Source organism: Acinonyx jubatus, chromosome D2 (assembly GCF_027475565.1).
Source record: "Acinonyx jubatus isolate Ajub_Pintada_27869175 chromosome D2, VMU_Ajub_asm_v1.0, whole genome shotgun sequence".
In the NCBI taxonomy this organism is placed as follows: domain Eukaryota; kingdom Metazoa; phylum Chordata; class Mammalia; order Carnivora; family Felidae; genus Acinonyx; species Acinonyx jubatus.
The window spans coordinates 71,911,288-71,917,287 of NC_069393.1; positions in this window are offsets into that span (position 1 = coordinate 71,911,288).

A 6,000-nucleotide genomic window follows, 5' to 3' on the forward strand; every position below is an offset into this window, starting at 1 on the left:
GCCTCCGGAGTAAAGGAGGTAGTAGTCACTTGACGGTGACCACGGCCCAAGCGGCTTCCTCCAGCTGCTCGGGGGTTTGGGAAGTGGTCAGAACGTGGGCCCTGCAGCACGTGGATCGCGAGGCCTCGCGGAGCATCTGCTCTGCGGTGGCAGGACCTTGCGCTTAAGGAGGCCGACACTGCGGTCAGAATGGCGGAGGCCACACAGAGCTGGCAGAGTGAAGCCTGGCATTTGTCCCACGTCACTGCCCTCTGCACTGTTGAAACCCGGCTCTGGCTTAGACCTTGGCCAGAAGGGGTGTGGCAGGCCTGTCACATTTCAGAATGGCCCTCCCCAAACCCCAGTTGCTGGTTAGTCTTTGGTCAAAGTCTTCTGACCTCTTTGAACCTCATCTGCAGAATGGGAATGATACCAATACCTACTCTCCAAGAAAATACAAAACAAATCTGGAATTTGACCTACACTAGGTGTTCTTTTTTTCTGTTTTAAAATTAAGTTTACAGGTCAGGAGAAAGGGGTTGGGGTGCTAATTTTAAGCTAAAAGAGGCACAGTTCTTTTACATTCATCATTAAGCATCCAAAATAAATCCAAAATGAATTAGACTGCACATCTGGTTTTTCTCACCAACTCACAACTCACTGTGCTCAAACCAGCACAGTGCTTCTGCTCAATACTCACCTGCAAATGTCCCACTCTATTTACCAAGGGATCTCTCTGTGATAGGTGGGGGAGGGGGAGGGGAGCTACTGTTAACTGGTATCTGGTACTTCTACTAAAGTCTAACTCAAACTCTGAAAAAAATGATAGCTCTGTTTTCTCTTCTTCTAAAAAGCTGATATAACATTTTAGGATGGGTAATTTAGTGGCGGAATGATCTAAGAGGGCAGCACAGTATTTTTAAATGAGAGTGAATTGGAACTTTGAAAACTTACAGATAATTTTGGTATGGCGTCTTATTATTCAATCCTTTCCCTAGGTTTTCATGAGATAGTTGAAAACACTTGCAGATCAACTGTCATGAAAATCCACAAGAGATTAACCAAAGGGCCTTTGCCCTGAGATTACCTGAGGTTATGTCTTAAATCTTCAAAATTTAAAGTCCCAAGGGGGTCCCTGGGTGGCTCAGTCAGTTAAGCGTTCAACTTTGGCTCAGGTCATATCAATATGGTTTGTGAGTTCCAGCCCCTTGTCGGGCTCTGTGCTGACACCTCAGAGCCTAGAGCCTGCTTTGGATTCTGTATCTCCCTCCCTCCCTCTCTGCCCCTCCCTCCCCCCCCCCCCACCTCTGTCTCTCTCTCTCTCTCTCTCTGTCTCACTGGAGAATAAATAAACTTAAAAAAAATTTTTTTTGGAAAGTCCCAAGAAACATGAGACAATTCAGATTCAACTACAAGAGCATATGAATGACATGTGCTGCCACCAGGTATTTTGTATAGAGAAATCATTTCTTTCCAGAAAAAAAAATCAAGAGATTTGAGCAACAAATCATGGCCACCTGGCTTTTGTAAAGCAGCCAGGAAACCCGGTAAACCTGATCAGTCACCCTGAGTGCTGGACAATGCCCAGAGGCCTCCTCCAAAACTAAGTAATCAAAAATATTCAACCAAATATCAGCATTGTGCCTATTAAATATTTGAGTTAGTTCACAAAGTTCCATTATTTTAATGGCTGATATAATAATCTACTCCAATTATACAGTAATTAGGTATCACTTTTGGAGTTTAAGAATGAGTTGATTAATTATCAAATCTATAATCAAATTGAGTGCTTTGGTCCCAAGCTGAATCTGAAGCCCCTTGAAATCAATCCTGTTTACCTTCCTTGGAATTAAAATAGCCTCCTGAAATACAATATGGTATTATCTTCAGGGCATGGAATGAGTTATTAGGATGGCTGTTAGAGTCAATTATTGGGATTCAGATCTCCCATTACACTATGGTTTATTTATATGATATGAATATTGATGGAAAGGATAGAAGTGATATAATTAGCTTTTGTTCTGTTTAATAGTGCACATAGGGATTTGTGTTGCAGGCATCACAATGGAATTATTAACCTCCATATAACATATAATTAAAAGCCTTTTAAAAATGAGCGTCCGACTTCGACTCAGGTCATGATCTCACGACTTGTGAGTTGGAGCCCCGTATTGGGCTCTGTGCCGACAGCTCAGAGCCTGGAGCCTCTTCAGATTCTGTGTCTTTCTCTCTCTCTCTGCCCCTCCCCCACTCATGCTCTGTCTCTCTCTGTCTCTCAAAAATAAATAAACTTAAAAAAAATTTTTTTCATATGAATTGGAAGGGTAGGTACCAAACTCAGGATAATGGCTGCCTCTAGGAGTAGAAAATAGAGGAACAAGCCCAGGGGTGAGGAGTGGAGTGTGAGACAGCAGTAGTCAAAAGGATCTTCTCTTTAATGCTTATTTGTATTTTCAGGAAATTAAAGTAAGTTCACATTATTTATGTAGCCTTTTGAAGTATATAGATATAGATTTGTATATAGTATATGTAAGTATATAGATATAGAGCTATAAATACATTAAAAATATAACATGAAAAATGGTTCATTTTCTTTGACGTACTAATTCCACTTTAGGTATCCATCTTAAAAGTCTTTATGTATAGAGCTACTTATTATAATATTAATCATGATCTAAAACTGATAACATTGGTGTGCTCAGTCGGTTAAGGGTTGGACTTCAGCTCAGGTCATGATCTCGTGGTTTATGAGTTCGAGCCTCATGTTGGGGCTCTGTGCTGACAGCTCAGAGCCTGAAACCTGCTTTGGATTCTGTGTCTTTGTCTCTCTCTGCCCCTCCCCTGCTCGTGCTCTGTCTGTCTGTCTCTCTCTCTCTCAAAAATAAATAAACATTAAAAAAAAATTGAAACTGATACTATTGCATATTATTTCATGACAAAAAGAAATAAAGTATTAATACATGCTATAACATAAATAAGCTTTGAAAACATTATGCTAAGTGAAAAAAGCCTGTAAGAAAATGCCAGATACTATGATCCCATCTATACAGAATGTGCAGAAGAGGCAAAACCATAGAGAGAGAAATTGATCAGTGGTTGTTGAGGACTGGGTGGCATTGGGGAAAATGGGAAGTGACTGCTTAATAGGTATGGAGTTTCTTGTTAGGATGATAACATTTTTCTAGAGTTAATTGTAATGTTTGCACAATTCTATGGATATATTCAAAATTCTTAGAATTGCATATTTTAAGTGTATACTTTGCATGGAAGAATTTCATGGTATGTGAATTACATCTCAAAAGCTGTTATAAAAAAAGATTTTCAGAGGAAGTAATGGTTTACTTCAATACACTACTTACATGACTAGTAAATTTATAAGTTTCTTATATAAGTATCTTTCATTTTTTTAAAGCTTACTACATATAATAGTTTGTTCCAATTTTTACTAAACATTATTTCATATACATTTTATCTTGGACCAACATAAGCTACACCGTTATTCAGTGCCATTCCATTATGTCAACGAACAATGAACCATTCTCAGGTTTTTAGATATTTGAGTTGTTACTAATTTCTGTCTCTTTATAAATAGTGCAGCAGGAATACAAGGGCAATGCTAAGGCATATCATAGTCAAACTGTTGAAAAGTAAATATAACACTCAGGTCTTAAAAGCAGCCAAAGAAAAGTACATATTACATTCAGGAGAACAACAATAAAAGTGATGACAGACTTCTTATTGTTTAATGTTGTAATTATTAAAGGATTACAACAATATTCAACACTCAACAATGTAAAGTTCACAGTATCCAGCATCTAAAAATTACAGTAAGCAAAGAAGCAGAAAAATATGATTCATAAGACATCTGTGAACAGAAACAGTCTCATAAATAACAGAGATGATGGAATTAGCAGACAAGGACCTTATAAGCAATATTTTAAGTCTTATAAATATGTTTAAGATATATCAAATATCTAAAGGGAAACGTAAACAAGATGAGGAGGAAAACAGGAATTATAAAAAAAATATTCTAATGGAACCACAAAAGATAAATACAATATCAGAAATGAAAAAAGCTCTATGCACATCAGATAGGATTTACTGCAAATTAGATAATACAGAAGAAAAAGATCAATGATTCTGAAACGAGCATTGGAAACAATCCAATATAAAACACACAGAATGAAAAAAAGATCTTTTTGAAAAATTAAACAAGCATCACAGACCTGAAATACAATATCAAGCAGTTGAACACACATGAAATTAATGGCCCACAGGGAGATGAAATAATGGTATATGAAAAATGTTTTAAAGTGACAAAATAATGACTACAAAGATCCCGAATTTGCTGGAAGATCAATTTACAGGTTCAAGTTCAGTGGTTAATTCCATATAGGAATACCCAAAATGATTAACAACAAAGTTCCATCAGAAACTGTGGAGACCCAAGGCAATGGGATGGCATATTTAAGGCCCTAAAAGTCGTAAAACTGTCAATCAAGAATTCCATATTCAGCAAGACTGTCCTTTAAAAATGAGAGAGAAATTAATTCCCAAAGAAAGAAAAGTTCAGGGAAATCATTACCACCAGACCTGTCTGACAAGGAATGCTAAAGGGAGTCCTTCAGGTTTAAATGAAAAGGCACTAGACAGTAATTCAAATTTATATGAAGAAATAAACATCTCTGGTAAAGGTAAATATATGGGCAAATACAAAAGCCATTATTATTATATTCTTGGTTGTAACTTCACTTTTTATTTTTTACATTATTTAAAAGACATGCATTAAAAATAATTATAAATCTGTGTCATCACATGTCGTATAAAGTGTAATTTCTGACAATAACATAATAGGGACAGAGCTATATAGGAGCAGAGTTTTTTTTAAAGCTATTGAAGTTAAGGTTGCATTCATTCAGATTAGAATATTATAAATTTAGGATGTGAAATATAATCCCCATAGTAACCACCAAGAAAATATCAATAGAATATATACAAAAGGAAATCATAATGGTGATCACACACACACAGAAACCCTAAACACAAAACAAGGCAGTAATGTAGGAAATGAGAGGCAAAAATGGTATAAGGCATATAAATAACAATTAGCAAAATGAAAGAAGTCATTTATCAGTAATTACTTTAAATGTAAATGTATTCAACTGTTGAATCAAAAGACAGAGATTGGCAAAATACAAATACAAGAAAAAAAATCCAACTATATGCTGTCTACAAGAGACTCACTTTAGATCCAAGGACACACATAGGGTGAAAGTAAAATGATGGGAAAAATATACTCCATGCAAATAGTAACCAAAAGAAAGCTGAGGTGGTTATAGTAATATCAGACAAAACAGACTTTAAATCATAAACTACTACTAGAGACAAAGGAGGAAATTGTATTTTCACAAAGGGTCAGTTCATCAAGAATATGTAACAACTGTAAACATATATGCAGTAATGAACGTAAAATCTAGATAGAAGATTAATAAGGATAGAGAGGGCTTAAACTATCAACCAAACAGATATAACAGACATATATAGAACACTCCAGCCAACAAAAGCATAATTCATATTCTTCTCAAGTACACATGGAACATTTTCCAGGATAGATATTATGTTAAGCCACAAATTTAGTCTCCATAAATTTTAAAAGATTGAAATCATAAAAATCATACAAAGTATCTTCTTCAACCACAATGGAATGATATTAGAAATCAATAATAGAAGGAAATCAGGAAACTTCACATAGATATTAAACAACACCCTCTTTAACAACCAAAGGTTGTTAAAAAGAAGAAATCACAAGGGAAATCAGAAAATACCTAGAGAGGATTAGAAACAAAAATATAACACACCAAAACTTATGAGATCCAGTGAAAGTAGTGCTCAGAGGGAAATTTATAGCTGTAAATAGCTAACCCTGCACTTCGAGAAAACAGAAAAGTAAGAGCAAAATAAGCCCAAAATTAGTAGAAGGAAGGAAATAATGATGATTAGAGATAAATAAAATAATACACA